Source organism: Drosophila virilis, unplaced genomic scaffold (assembly GCF_030788295.1).
Source record: "Drosophila virilis strain 15010-1051.87 unplaced genomic scaffold, Dvir_AGI_RSII-ME tig00001611, whole genome shotgun sequence".
Lineage (NCBI taxonomy): Eukaryota > Metazoa > Arthropoda > Insecta > Diptera > Drosophilidae > Drosophila > Drosophila virilis.
This window is the reverse complement of record NW_027212848.1, coordinates 708,919-725,591: the sequence shown is the minus strand read 5'-3', so window position 1 is coordinate 725,591 and position 16,673 is coordinate 708,919. Positions and strand designations below refer to the sequence as shown.

General features: G+C 39.9%; 1 long non-coding RNA gene across 1 annotated transcript in view; it reads right to left on the bottom strand.

The window, feature by feature from the left end:
* Positions 1–14,268, bottom strand: part of LOC138911572 (uncharacterized) — a 130,786-nt gene extending 116,518 nt beyond the window's left edge. Inside the window, exon 1 of the long non-coding RNA XR_011417309.1 lies at positions 14,168–14,268. This is a non-coding gene — a long non-coding RNA (uncharacterized lncRNA). The remainder of the gene's footprint in view (positions 1–14,167) is intronic.
* Positions 14,269–16,673: the final 2,405 nt, after the last annotated feature.

Below are 16,673 nucleotides of genomic sequence, written 5' to 3'. Positions count from 1 at the left end.
ATCTACTGAAGATTTTTTATACCGTGTCCGCTCTATGGCAATGCAAAATTTTATATGACAACTACAGTCTTTTGTGCGACCATTTGCATTGGCTCCTTAGAGGCAAAGCTAACGCGTGGTTTTGGAAATTCCATCGTAGCAATCCAAATTTAAACAGGAATTTCGAAAGAAGCTCGATAATATAGAAACTGATATGGATATCTGGGAAGCCATAAACGCTAGACGGCAAGGAGATAGGGAAGCTTTTGAAGAATTTCAATTGGAGGTTGAAATGAATTAAGAATCATTAGTTCATCTTTTGGTGCGGCGTCTTAAGCCATCGCTTCGCTATGAGCTGATGCATCTAAATATAGCCATGCTAGCGCGACTACGGAAAGCTCAAACAGTCAGATCATACCGTCCCTTCATCTCAAAAGTAGCTGAGCAATTTGAAGTTTCTGCAATACAGCATAATGGTATTTGGAGCTGCGGTATATTCTGTCATCGCTATGTCCACTGTCTTGAACAGAGAACCATATTTTGATTTATGGATGCGGGTCCAAAGACATCTTTGACCCCAATTCCAAGGTATGCCATCCGCCGGAAAACAGCAAAGCGGACGCGCAGACAACATCTGTGCTGTCGTATCCAACCAAGTAAAACAAAACTTCTTCGAGCAGGCCCTTATTCCAACTGTGCCCTGACGTTACAGCAGGTCTTAACCAATTAGTGTATCCCACAAGTAAGCTACACATACCCTTTCATGTCAGATTAGCGCACTATATCTAATATAAACCGTATTTTTGGTAAAGAAGACATCTGTGAGCGACATAAGCCACCCAACTGTTCAACTTTACGAATGCGAGCAATCTGGAACAAATTTTCTCGCAAAGACGCTTACCCAGTTCCGCACAATGACGGTATCCTGCAAATACCACTCGAAGAGAAATCACGTCAATACACAGTATTTACCGAGCGCAACCGTCCGCTGTACCAATACAAAGTCATGTCATTCGGACTTTGTAATGCAGCTCAGACACTTTGCCGATTGATGGATGAGGTGAACCCAGGGCACTTACGCACAAGAGTTTTCGTCTATTTAGATGACCTTCTGCTACATTCTGATGACTTTCAGTCTCAAACGACACTCTTAAGAGAAATAGCCAGCTATCTGCGACGCGCGAACTTGACCATTCATATCGCCAAATCCAAGTTCTGTACCTTATGAGATAAAGTACCTTGGCTTTACAATCGGATATGGACAGTTAAGAACGCATGCGGATAAAGTTATAGCACTTACCATACAATTTATAGACATACCAAATGGGCCGTTTTATGGAAACAAAAACAAAAATCGAAACGAAGTAACCCCAAGGGTACCTGCGACCATTTTAGTGTTGTCAGACAGAGTAAGACTGCTGTGAGTGGCAGCCGATCGCCGGCTTCAAAATCCGAACATTTAGTAAGAAGCCGCGTCTCGCTCAGCGCACAACGTCGCTGCAGATTATGCGTTTTCTTAATATATATATTTTATTTTAAAATCCTTACAGCTCAAAAAAAAATGTGTGTATGCATATGCCTCACTCTGCAGTGGTTAATGAATCAAAAAGACTTGTCGGCGCGATTAGCTCACTGGTCTATAGGTCTGCAAGGTTTTTCATTTTCGATACAGCAACGTAGAGGCGCAGAGAATGTTGTGGCAGATACTCTATCGCGTCGAGATGAAAACGAAATTATCGAATTTTCCGAATCTGGCTCAATAGGCGACTTGACCTCTCAAGAATTCGGTTCAACCGATTATCTCCGACTGAAGAATCGAATCAATAAAAATGTATCAAGACTAGCAGATTTGGAGGTTATAGATAATCTGGCTAACAAGCATACCGAACATGCGAGCTAAGCATGCTAAGCAGTAGTTTGACTCTTGAAAGCTCTGTATTGCAGATGAGCTTAGAGCTGACGTATTGTATCGGAGGCACAATCCACCTGACTCAGTACATTGTGGTACAGGCAAGAAGACCGAGAAACTAAAACAACATGTTTATTGGCCTGGCATGGTTACCAATATTCGAAACTACGTTTATAATTGTTCTACTTCCCGGCTAACCAAAAGTCCGAATGCAATTTTGAGACCGCCGATGGGCAAACCAATGACGTCGGATAGACCCTTCCAAAAGTTTTATATCGATCTTTTAGGCCACATGGGCCCACGTTCAAATGAAGGGAATATAGGTCTCCTTTCATTTCTTGCAGCCGTTAAGAAAGTTCACATCGAACAAAATCTGTGAACACCTAGAAAATTTCGTCTTCTATCCTTTAGGAGTTCCAGAAACTGTATTGATGGACAATGGTTACAAGTTCAGATATGGATACTTAAAAGCCTTTCTTACTGGATTTGGAATATCGCAGCTACGCACCGCAATTCCACAGGCTAACCCTAACGAACGTCTTAATCTACTTATTAGTGCTGGTAGCAATCAGAGAGTATGTCGGTAAAGACCATACGCACTGGGACGAAAATCTAAGCGAAATTAGTGGCTCACTGAAAGCTACTATACATCGTAGCTTATGGCAAAGATTATGAGCTCTTCCGCAAACCTAATGTCCTGCCCGATGACATTTCATGAAGTCGCCCCGATGTATTACAGCTTCCACGCACCAAAGCCAAAGAGAATGTATATGTCACTCATGAGGAGAATGCTAGAAAATACAATCTACGAAGTAGAACCATTCAATTGAAGATTTGCAATACTGTCTGTGCCCGGAATTATGCGCAAAGCAATGCTCGAAAGAAGTTCAGTAGTAATCCAGCACCAGTATTCTTGACAGCCAAAGTAATAAAAAAAACTTAGTTCATACTATAAAGAGCTTCAAAATGAATCAGGAGTCTATGGGAGTATATCATTTAAAAGATAACGAAGTGTAAGCTCAACTTGGCAATGACCTCAGTCTTCTTCAGATTATGAGTTCTTCAGATGAGACTTTCAAATTAATGACCAAGTTGGTTAGTGTTCGGATATACCTCTCGCTACCCATTTCTTGTTAAGCGGCACATGATCAGGCAAATTCGTTTCCCTTCAGGGGGAAGTCAATACGACGGCATGTGCATACGCTCCCGTGCTCATTTTCACTCTCCCACGTACAAGCACCTGCACGCAGCGCAAAGAAGACGAAAGAACAATCACACCAGTTTACCGGAATCCTCGGTCTTATTCGATTAGCAACTGCACAATTTAGTTTGAAACAGTGTTTCTAATTCGTGAGGGTTATGTAAGACCCCGTTCTTTTGTAAAAAGCAAAGCTCAAGAGACAGCCACAAAGCGATCATTTCCACATCATACAAGCTTTGAATGGCGAGCCGAATAAATAGTGAAAGGTGATATTGGGATGGGAGTGATATTGAAGTTAACCAAAATTTGTGTTACAGCCAAAAGTAAGCCACGTGACCGGCTGGCTTTTGCTACCGGATTCGTGCTGCTTCCCTTCCGTGTACTCTTACAGTTGCGGATGAGACCGGCGGTCAAACTATCCCATGATAGTTATTTTTTGGAAGAGCCAGAGCTGTTCACGCCCACGTGACACGAAGGCTGAGACCTACAAGCCCTACCTTGATGCCATTGGCAACAACACCTGAACCGTCGCCAACATTTTTCCGTCCGATGCAGCCGCCACGGTACCGACGCTGGCTAGTGCTTGCAAGCCTTTCATAAGCTCCTGTGGCATAAAGTCAGCTGAGACTGGCGGAAGGGTGTGACATAAGATGAAGTGAACGTGTCATTCCATTCGTAAAGTATCGCAGCCGTTATCTTGATTAATTAAACATATACATTTTCTATCTATATTTTAATAGCGGTGCAATTTCTATTTAGTTTTAAGACACATTCACCATTTTTGTAAAAATGCCCAAAAAAGAATAGCCCGAATTCGTATGCCTGTTTGCGACCATTGTTAAGTCATGGCAAGACAGCTGTCTGGCTACGCAGCCAAAACAGCTGGAGCGTCCTCGCAACTGATAAGAGCAGCATTATTATACCCTGAACCCATTAAAAATGGGTATATGGGCATATTGTATTTGTGCAAAATCCAAATGTATGTAGCAGCCAGAAGGAAGCATCTCTGACGCCATAAAGTATATATATTCTTGATCAGCATCAATAGCCGAGTCAATCTAGCCATGTCCGTCTGTCTGTCCGTCCGTCTATCCGTCCGTCCGTCCGTGAACGCGAGGATCTCAGAACCTATAAGAGCTAGAGACTTGAAATTTTAGATGTAGGTGCTCCTAGTTTCCGCGCAGATCGAGTTTATTTCCGATAATCGATAACGTACTCCGTTTCCAAGCAATCGATGTCGATATCCTGGCACGTACCAATTCGGACCAATTCGGGTCTGCCTGACTTTAGTAACTTTTAACAACTATAGAAACAAATTGGACTGGTCATGGTATATATAATTGTTCCCGATATGGAAATTTGACCACTGCATTACGGCTTAGGGAGGCAAAACTATTTGCATTATGCTTGAATAGCCTAAAAAAGGGCCATCGATTGCGATCATGCAGCTTTGTCGGACTTGCGGGACGAAACATCATTCTGGATTTAAATAATAATAGTTCTCTATTTCCGTCTGGTCAGCTGACTATGCCTGCTGATTCATCGTCGATAGCGTCCGTCTTTCGATAAGTCGTCGCCATCTACATTCACCTCTCTTTTTGCCCAGTATTTCAGTAGTGATGTCTCAGCTTCACCTTATAAGGTCGCGCCTTGCCCAACAGCTTCAGCTAAAGAAGCACAACTCCTTAACTATTGTTTCTTTTCTAGGAGGTTCTCATTTTGAAGCAAAAGGAAACACTGTCACTATCACAATACATTCTCAAGTTTCTGAATACTTAACATGCTCGCACTGGTAACCGATAGTCAACCGAGTTTTAGTATCACCACGACAAATTGGAACATTCCCGATAACTTAAAAGTTGCAGATCCGTCTTTCTTTAAGCCCCAATGCGTGGACTTGCTTCAGGGAGCTACGATCTTCTCAGCGTCGGACAGATAAGGTTTCTCCCAGGCTACCGTGTCTTCAAATGATGTATTGGTGCGAAGATTTTCGGAGATAGAGTCCTGCTTGGAAATTACACCCACCACTTCAAAGGAAGAAAATATTTGTGAAGAATCTTTCGTAAGGACTCATGTCAGATCGCCTAGTGGCCAATATTCAGTTCGTTTACCTTTCAAGCGAAGTTTGAAATGTCAGGGGACGTCATACCAGCAAGATTTTCGTCGGTTCCTGACCGTGGAGTGCAAACTGCAAAAACGTCCAGACCTGAAGATTCAATATTCAAACATTCTTAAGGAATACTTGGATCTCGGTCATATGTCTATAGGATTTATTTTAATATTTTCTACCTCATCACTGTGCCTTTAAAGAAGACAGTGCAACGAAAACGTTGAGAGTCGTTTTCGAGGGCGCAGCAGCTACCTCGTCAGGTAATTCATTAAATGAACAGAGCTCGCTGCTACATATCCTTCCTCGTTTTCGTAATTTCATTTTCGCCCTAACAGGAGATATTGGAAAAATGTATCGCTGCGTACGCACCGGATGATTTTCTCCATTATATTCTATGGCGAGGCTCGCCTGAACACGATGTAAAGATTTTTAAGCTGGAAACAATTACATACGGAACAAAGCCAGCTTCATTCCTCTCTGACCGTGTTATGCATCAGCTGTCTATGGATGAGAAAACTAACTTTCCAATTGGATCTGGGATTCTGCGTCGTGACTTCTACGTTAATGACCTCATTTCAAAGGGTGACCCAATTCAAGAAGCGAAGGGAATTCTTAATCAGACGGCTGGAATCTTAACAAGTGGGGGCGTCAAGTTGCAAAGGTGGTGCTCAAACAATGCTGCTGTACTGGAAGGGATACCCGAAGAGGACAGAAAATCTTCTCTAAAGTTTGATGATGGTAGCGACATCACCGAAACTCTTGGACTCGCTTGGGACTCAGCGTCGGATCGATAATGTTTTCCCTTTCGTCCATTTAGCAGAAATCTAAACCATGCAAAAGATCAATACTGTCGACCATAGCTCGCTTGTATGACCCGCTTGGACTCAAAGGGCCAGTAATCGCCAAGGCTAAAATCTGAAAGGAGAAGCTTGAGTGAGACTAAAACCTGCCATTATCACTAGCAACCGCTTGGCATGATCTTTGCTGCAGTTTTGAGAAGGCACAGTTTCTTAAATTTCCTCGTCTCGTGTCAAAACCTGCAGCAGAGTAAGAAGTTCACGGCTTCTGCGACGCCAACGTTGAAGCATATGAAGCTTGTGTCTTCTTCCTTTCTCGACGACCATCAGCCAGCTGTCAGCTCTTTTTCTGAAAACAATCACAACTGTTAAATTCATACACAGAAGCAGGCATCCTGGACTAACAAAGTGTGATATACAATATGGCACCCAACTCTTACTAAAGGTCGTCCAGAGAGCACACCTGTGGAAAGAGATCCAATCATTCTAATCGAGAAGCACTGTTAAGCCGTCCAGTTGTATCGTATCACTTAACCCGTTTTGGGATGATTTCAGAATTCTTAGAGTTGATGGGCGCTTGAAAAACTCTTCGCTGGATTTAGAAGCTCGCCATCAAGCGTCTTTTCAATAGTCGCAATCACATTGATTAAATGCACAAGTTTTACATGGCCGACTCCATTGATTGAAAATGTATACCCCCCGCATTTGACAGCAGCAGTGAAAACCGCGAAGCGTCATTTTTATCGTGCTGTTGGCTCTCGTGGTCTCAACTTCGAAGAGCATCGCACTATAGTCTGCCATATAGCATCAATAATTAACTCCAGGCCATTGTTTCTTCTTTCAGAAGATCTAGCAGATCTAGATGAGCCTATTTCTTGATTGGTGGACCCAGCTCATTGTTCGTTGAGTTGCCTGACTGGCAACTCGTTACATAGCTCCAGCAATTGTTTTGATCTCGCTGGCGTGAAGAAAACCTAATGCTGCTTTAGCAGCGCTCCAACTCGCGTGCTCCGAAACCGGGCCTATGCGTCAACGACATAGTCCTCGTAATGGATGAAAATCTGCCGCCTCTAAGACAAAAAGAGAGAGTTCTCAGTTGAGATTGATTGATTTGTTTTACTTGTGCACCAAGATTTTTATATACTTGTGCGCTTTAATCTTGGTTTTTATTTCAAAATGTTGCAATTTTTTCGGTGCTTTATTTAAAAAGCTTTTATAAATTGAGCAAAGTGTTATCTGTTGTGCAGCGTAAGTCTGTTAATTATTGCATTTATAAAACGCGGCGTCAGTTCCGTGTTGTTTTTATTGCCTGTTTTAATTCTTTCGATTTGGTGCTCCCCTGAGCATACACTAGTTTGTGTGTGTGTTCGCTGCTGCATATTTCTGCTTGTGCATAGCGCTTTCGCAAACTTTTTGCCATTGCTTTTCGCTCCAAGCAATTTGCTTGTGTACGAATAGTTTTTTTTTTTTGAGTGTTAACTTGCTCTTGTGCACCGTTTTTGTTTTGCTCTGCGCTCTCGCAGCTTGCATATGCAAATAATAATAATGTCGTGCTGTAAGAAACCGTGCACGTTTAAGCACGCTGATGATTCTGCACTGCCGCAATTTGTTAATTGCTGGCTGTGTGAGAATATGATGCATGCTAAATGTGCAGGTCTCACTGGGCGTGATTGCGACAAGATCGCTGCAACTGCCAAGAAGGGCTGCGGCGGCTTGCGTTAGTCGTGCCCAGAATGCATCGACAAACAAATTGACTTCTCCAGAATGTATAATTCTGTAAGAAATCAATTCTTAAAATTGAATAATGTGGCTAAGCAGCTCTCTAGTAATTTTGACTCGAGTTTTGAGTTGCTTGGCAAATACAAATTCGAGTCTCCAACCAATCGCCGGTTGGAGCCTTAACTTTTGCAATTGCCCTCTGCGTCAGTTCAGACACCTACGCCTTTCTTGTCTCTTTCTAGCAACTTGGATGTATCTCCAATGTTGTCTTTATCGCCTTCTCCAAGCGACTGTCCAATTACCCCTGGTTCAACCCCTAGCCAATCTTCTGCTAGCGTGTCAATAGCCAAATTTAATTTCTCCCCCCCTCGTGAAATATCATAATTCAAAATAATTGTTTTATATGACATGTTCCCAATCATTTGTGATCCCAAATTTTGGCCTCCACACATGATTGCTCACGAGTTCAAGCCTAAAAAGCGTAACCAGCCTGTCACCCTTTCAGTCCCTTCAATACAGGGTACCATTTCTGCCCCAAAAAACTAGCTTCATCTTCTGACCAAATCTTTATTCATTATCAGAATGTCAGAGGTCTCATTTCAAAGCTTAAAAATCTTTTCATGGCCAGCACTTCCTTCGATTCGGATATAATAGCATTTTCAGAAACACGGTTAAACTCAACCGTATCTGATTTTGAGATCTTACCGAATAACTTTATTTTGTATAGAAATGATCGGCCGACTCGAGGTGGTGGGGTGTTAATTGCCGTTAAAGCCACTCTCCAGTCTGAACTATTCTGTTTTAGTACGCCTACTGACGCTGAGATTGTCTCAGTTAAGGTGTCTTTTCCTACACGGAATATCTATGTAACATGCTTTTGTGGGATATTCAAGTTTATTTGAAACATATTACTTGTATTTAAGAAGTAAGGGTGATTTTAATATGCCGAACATCTCTTGGTCATTATTCACTGCTGAAAATTATCTAGTGCCCTCAGCACAGCACGATTTCATATACTGCATGCTTAATCTTTCGTTGTTTCAAATCAAGTCAATTTATAATCATTTGAATAGAACACTTGACCTTGTATATGTTAACGACCACCTTATTTCTAATGTGCCTAGGTCCCCTCCTAAATTGTAATCCTTTAATTTCGTGCTCATCAGCCAATAAGCCCCGCTATTGCTTTCGCAAAGGAAATTATTCTTTGCCGAATCAGCTTATTTATGCAACCGATTGGTCTTTCTTATATTACTCGGTTGATATGAATACTGCGATTAATTTTTTTTATATCACAATAAACTGTATTCCCAAGTCAATTCCTTCGACTACTTGTAAAATCTTATTATTTTAAAAACTTTTAAAAGTCTAATTTGTGTACGACTTGGCTAAATATTCCATAGCCAAGTCGAACTTCTTTCTTTTTAATTCTCAATGCTATGAGAAGTATCTAACTCGTTGTAAAAGGCAATTTATCCAAAATCCGAGACAATTTTATAATTTTGTAAACTTGAAGCGTAAATCTTCAAGTTTGCCATCTTCTTTTTCTCGTGGGATGGGTCAAGCTAGCAATGACACTGATTCTGCTAACCTCTTTGCTAATTTTTTCCAATCATCTTACCCGTCAGTCTGTCGTAATACAAACTCTTACCCTTATACTATTTGTTCCGCTAGTTCTATACCTCCTCCCATTATTTCACACTCCAGCCCCCTATTAGCTATAAACTCTTTAAAATCTCACACGAAAGGTGGGAAGTCAGATATACAAAACTACAGGGGCACTGCAAAACTGACCGCTCTTCCTCAATTATTTTAAAAAATAATCACTTCGAATTTGCAGCATTTCAGCAAATCAGTTGTTTCCCCTGTTTAAAATGGATTCGTTAAGGAACGGTCAACTACGACCAATCTGCTTCAGTTTACTTCCTTGGTAAATGATGCTTTCCTTTCGAAAATGCAAACTGATGTCATTTACACTGACTTCAGTAAGGCGTTTGACTCTGTGAACCATGACATTTTACTTTTTAAACTTGACCGAATAGGTTTCCCTCCATCTCTTTTACTTTGGATTAATTCTTATTTAAAAGGTAGGACCCAAAGAGTAATGGTGACGCTGTTCGGCCAATCAATTGCATCTAAATTGTTCAAGGTGTATGTTTATGACATTTAATCGTACTACACCTTATATTGTCAGTTATACAATCGACAATATCCCTTTGCAACGTATACTAACAGTTAAGGATCTAGGCGTTATTTTTGATTCTGAACTCTGTTTCAATCTTCACATAGATACCATCGCTAATGAGGCAAAAGGTGTACTTGTATTCATTAAACGATGGTCTTAAGAGTTTAGCGATCCTTAAATAGCAAAACTTCTGTACATCTCTCTTGTTCGTCCTATCCTTGAATACTGCTCTTGCATCTGGCCTCCACAATATAACAATAGCAATTATTGTATTGAATCTGTTCAGAAGCAATTTGTGCTTTTTGCCTTACGACGTTTAAATTGGGACCCTAATCTTCGGTTGCCATCCTACTCCAGCTGGCTGCTTCTTCTCAAACTTCCAACCAACCGTATGACAATTCTCGGTGTTGTCCTTTTACATAAGTTGATTATTGGCGACATAGATTCTCCTTTTCTGCTAGGGCGTCTTCAATTTTCTGTTCCGGCTAGACCAACCAGAAATCATCGCCTTTTATTCCTATCTACGTGCACAACAGACTACGCTACGCACAATCCTTTTCGCGTGCTATTTAAAAATTATACTAGTTTGAATCACGTTTTCTCTACCGAACTTTCTCTACCCCTAATAAAATCATTGCTTTCAGGATACCTTCGGGAAGTCGCTGACCATTCCCAGCTATGAGCAGGGGCATAGCTTGCGGGACAGGCCAAAATAATTTTCCCACACTGGGTCGGTGATTTTCAATTACATAACTTTACTTTTCTCTTTGTCCTATCTACTTAACACTCTTTATATCAAACTTACATTTCTTTACTTTATTAACAATCTTCTTACTTTCTTTTTTCCTATTTATTGTATTTTCTTTATGAAATTAGCAGTGAAAAGGGGCACAGCTGGCCGGACTGGCAAATAAAAGACCTCCATCGGCCGGTGATGCTATTTAGAAAATTGTATTCTTTAACTAGGCTTTTAGCATATAATTCTATTATTTTTTATATAATCTTTTGAATAATGAGGAAGACTCGTATTGTCGACCATTAATAAAGAAATAAATGAATTAATAAGGTGGCCACTGGCAAGAATCACGGAGATAATCGTGGGAAAGGAGGGGGTTGCTCGCGTAGCCATTTTGCGCACCGCAACAGGAGAAACGACGGAGCCAAAACAGCTGGAGCGCCCTCGCAACTGATAAAAGCACCATCTTATAGCCTCTGTACACTGGTTTAAGAAATATCACATTTTTAAATTTCACATTTTGGTGTTCCACCGGCTGTCGGTAACATGTGAGTGGCAAAAGTACCGATTCTTTAAATAAACAGCTTATCGAATTGCTTTAATTTGTGTAAGCGCCGTAAAGTTTTTCTGCCAAAACTTAAAAGTTGCTCTCTCGAAGTACGGACTCCATTTTAAGTACTCTTTTAGAGATTTCGCCATGTTTAAATTCTAAATACGGTGGGATTATTTTATTACTAAATTTCTTGCTTAAAGTTGCCGTTTGCCTTAGTTGATATATCAGCTGCTTATGGTCATAATACTTCACCAGTTTTAACATCATCGATAAAAATTTCGATAAATCATCGCATTGCATTTACATTAAGCTGGCGCTCTTCACTGTAACGATCGGTTTATTGCCCCAGCATTACTTATGTGAAGGCCTCGATGCTGCGCGTCGAGTTAGTCAAGTTCGTTCGCTTCATGCATTTGGTACACATCGGCCACTTGCACTTCTCAAAATTATAATTATTCAATTGTCGCTTCGCTTAAATTGACACGTACCAATTCGGGTTCGCTTGCGTATGCAAAATTATTGTTCTTAAATAATAAGTACACACCAATTCGGGTCTGCTTGCCTTTCGTAACTCTTAACAGATATAGAAACAAATTGGAACACAAGAAGTAAAATAATGTCATTTTTTTCTATTTGTGAAAGCCATTGAAAAAACTCAATTGCGCAACAACAGCTAATTTTTCATTTTCCATTTAAGAAATTCAGATTCCTTTCACTTTATTTGCTAGTTTGCTTTAATCAATTGATAAAGATATAGAGGCCAATTTCCAAAATTGGCAGTGAAATAAATAAATACTTGGTCAGCTGTCAAGTTGTATGTAGGGTTCTTCGAAGGGTTCGTCGCCGGTACGGCATAACCATCAAAACGGAAGTAATCTAGAATTACGGGCGGCCCAAGACAGCTTAAAGGTGCCGACAAGGTAGGATGACTAGAGAACAGGGTACTACAAACATCTTCAGTACTCTAATTTATTATTATCAGTTTGAAAACTTTTAATTCGTTCAAGTGGAACATACAGTTTCACTCTTTAACCTTTTCATAATAACTATAGAAAGTGCACTTACATAATACATTTATGGTGTCAGTGTAGTATGACCAGGGTAAGAATCCACGCCCCATTCGACGATCCTAAGTAGCAAAAGTAAGAAGAGCTCGACCTCCGAAATCATTTATACACCGGTAGCTCTCCTTAGCCCAGTGGTACGACTAGTCCCACGGCTAGTGCAGTATAAGACAAGCGGTGCTTCACAGTAACTAGACAACCACTACGCACACACTACAGACACAAACACAAACACATATTACAATCCCCGCGAAACACCATGTTGACTACTAGTATGTCTCGGCAAGTTACGTCAGCATGGCTACCTTTGGCATCTTTTTTGGCACACCATCTGGCCCTAGGGCTTCTTGTCGCCTAATTGTTTGGTTGCCACCACCATTTCATCTGCCGACACGTACTACGCTATCTCTGTGCTACGAGATAAGTTGGCGGATTCCAATCGTGGGTGCTAGAGGAACAGTGCCTCAGCTATATGTCACGCAGATTATTCCCTGGCTATGAATCTGTCTCGTGACGACCTTGTACGCCGTGCCTTACAGGCTTATATCGGCCTCATCGCATAGTTGCTGGAAGAAACTGGATTTGCTTTTTTTGATACTTCTCTTGAGGTCTAGCATGGCTATCCGCAGGTCTTCCAGTCTAGATGACCCCATTAAAAATGGGTATAAGGGTATATTGTAATTGTGCAAAATCCAAATGTATGTAACAGGCAGAAGGAAACATCTCCGACGCCATAAAGTATATATATTCTGGATCAGCATCAATAGCCGAGTCGATCTAGCCATGTCCGTCTGTCTGTCCGTACGTCCGTCCGTCCGTCCGTCCGTCCGTCCGTCCGTCCGTCCGTCCGTCCGTATGTATGTATGAACGCAAGGATCTCAGAAAACTCTTACTTGTTCTTATATATATATTGCAACTTTTTGAGAATTTACTGTTGAAAATTAACTTAAGATCGGTTTAGAAATGTGGAAGTTATTAAAGAAAACTTTGCTTATATTGTTAAGTGTTTGTTCGAATTTCTACAAGAATTTCATACGCGTCTGTATTGTTTTGTTTTGTTTTCTGTGCTGTATTTATGTATTGCTATTTTAATGGCTGTCGAATTGAGGCGGTGGCACGTAGCGCGGGCACAACGGGTTTGAGACCGACTGGGAGGGACTTATTTCAAAAATGTTTTTTTTTTATACCCTGAACCCATTAAAAATGGGTATAAGGGTATTTTGTATTTGTGCAAAATCCAAATGTATGTAACAGGCAGAAGGAAGCATCTCCGACCCCATTAAGTATATATATTCTTGATCAGCACCAATAGCCGAGTCTATCTAGTCATGTCCGTCTGTCTATCCGTCCGTCCATCCATCCGTCCGTATGTATGTATGAACGGAAGGATCTCAGAACCTATAAGAGCTAGAGACTTTTAGATGTAGATGCTCCTAGTTCCCGCGCAGATTGAGTTTGTTTCCGATAATCGATAACTTACTCCGTTTCCAAGCAATCGATATCGATATCCTGTTTTTTGGGCAATTTTGGTAAATAATAAGAGCTAGAGTCACCAAACTTGACATATAGCTTCTAAAATAGAATATATATATGCATTTAATGTTGGAAGAAAAGGGTTCAGGGTATCCCCTAGTCGGGAGCTCCCGACTAGAACCTCTTACTTGTTTTTTATTGCTGTCTTTGAGCAATTAGCTCGTAACGCGAACTGCATTTGGTGTTGGTAGAAAATGATTCAGGGTATCCCCTAGTCTTGTACTTTTATAATTTGGTGATCCAACATTTATTTCCTACTAAATTCCTAAAATTCCATTTTGCGACAGATTTAAAGCAGTGGTGTTATTTTTAGTATTATAGAACATTTTAATTAAGTGGGTACAAAAATATTATGTCGTAGAAAACTAATTTTATACTCACATGTTGTATTAATGTATCTCCATTGCCGCAAAGTATGTACAACTGCGATGTTGCCGATGATATATACACGAAAAACTTAATGTAGTCACCAATGAACAAATATTTGCTCTGCAAGTGAAAATTGTATTCATTTTAAATTATGGGAAAACCAATGACAGAAAACTATGAGAACAAATACCTATTTGCATAGCCACTTTTTGATTAATTAAGGGCATCAGATAACAACAACAGACTGTGACATCTTAGATAAATAATAAGTTTTTCTTTTACATATTATTAAGTATTAAATGTTGTGTTTGGCGACCTTTCCATTTAATAATTGTTTTTCATTTAGCTGGCTCGAGGTCCAGGGCTTATTTATTCTAACCAAATTGAATATCAATTTTGGTTTAATCTAACCAATGTATTTAGGTTGCATTCGGCAACCGCCTTCAGAGCACTCACACAATTAATTTAATAATTAATTTACATACATTAAATAAAAATAAAGCAGTTACATAAACCATTTCTAATTCACATTTCTAATGCATGTCTTTTGTTATAGTGTTGTTCTTGTTGTAAAATTGTCGACGCATCGATCTTGATGAAATTGTCTGCTCTCTTATTGTACTATAGAATATTCGTATATTCTAAAAAGTTAATTGCATTTAAATTGTGGCTTATATTGGTGGGCAGCAGAAATTGGTCTATTAACTTGTTTTATAGCTATTAGATAGCAGTGGGGAAGTGGCGTTAGGTATAACATGAAAGATACTCAATATATATATAGATATACTATTCTATTTACCCAATTTGCTCAAAAAAGAGGAATTTGATATAGATTTTTATCGATTGTTTGGAAACGGATCGATTATCAGAAACAATTCAATCTGCGCATGGACTAGGAGGACCTACGGCTTAAATTTCAAGTCTCTAGCTCTTATAGGTTCTAATATCCTTGCGTTCGCACATACGGTCGAACAAATGGATTGGCTCGGCTATTCATGCTGAACAATATATATACTTTATGGTGTCGGAGATGCTTCCTTCGCCTTTTTCATACATTTGCACAAATATATTATATTCTCTTTACCCATTTTCAATTGGTTCAGGGTATAATAAAATGTAAATTATGGCAATATTGACCTTGAATATGCACATTGTTGTGTCTAATAAAATTATTCGCATAATCAAGGAGTTTGACAACTTCTTGTTCTTCATAAAATTTGTTGGTCGAGGCATGACCATTCGCTAACGAATTTCCTAACCACTAGTAATGCACAAGATCGTTAGTTGTCATCTTTTTGTTGTGGCCATCGCATGATGCCAATTTTTAAAGATGGTAGAAAATGCGATATTCGTAATCATAGGAGAATTACAAAACTATGTATTATCTCTAAATTATTTGAGCATGGCTTCTCGCCGGGCAGAACTACAGAGACCAACTTAGCGAATTTTTACAATTTGCGCATCCAGAGCTTTAAGCGTCTTTGTGAGGTTGATGCAGTGTATACTGACGTAAAGAAACTGTCTAGGCTGGGGTTTCACTCTTATATATTAAGCTTGTTAAAATATTCTGGCTGATCGTCATTATCGCGTACGCATTAACAATTTTTTATCCGGACTTTATGACGCATCTTTGTAGGTCAGAAATTTTGGACATAGAAGTAAATTTCGAATTTAAGTTTTCATTCAATCAGCATATAAACTATATTATCCTTAAGACGTATGCGATGTTTGGATTCGCTAGGCGCAATTCTACCCAGTTTAAAGACCCTTTCACAACAAAAACTTTATATTCGGCCTTTGTGCCCAACCGCAATTGTGGACACAAATAGGATTGAAAGGCTGTAAAAGCAGTTCTTAAAATTTAATCTCCATTGCCTTAAATTTCCCGACCCCTTACCGCCATACAGAAATAGGTGTCGATTACTACTTCAAAGAATTCTTTCTTTAAAACTAATTAATTTTGAATTTTCTTTAAGTTCATTTTTCTGTTTAGTTAGTTTATCATTTAATGTATTATTTTTAAGTTAAGATAACCTGAAAGCTACCAGCATTGATTAATAAATAAATAAATGACCGTTCGTTGGCGAATTTCCTATCGAATGGTGATGCATCAGATCGTTAGTGTATGCTCGCCGTTTGTTACCAGCAGAACTACAGGTTGTTGATAGAAATGAGATTAGCACGCGCATGAATGTGTGTGTGTACATGTAGACAGAAATTCTTGAAATTTGCGGTAGGTGCCGCAAGCACTAGCCACTACTTATCGGCCAATATATATCGGGCCTACCTTTAATCTGCCATTCAAAAGCATGCCGATCAGAGCGAACATTGACAAAAGAACAGAAGACGAGTCTATCACAATTATATTTGATTTCACAAATATAACTAATATTAGGAATATAACTGGCTAAGAGGCCAAAGTGGTGAGCCCGAACGTTAAATATGATATCTCATGCAGGACCACCGTTTATCCACCACCATTTATCAGTGCTGACGTGCAACTGGCATTAAATGGCGT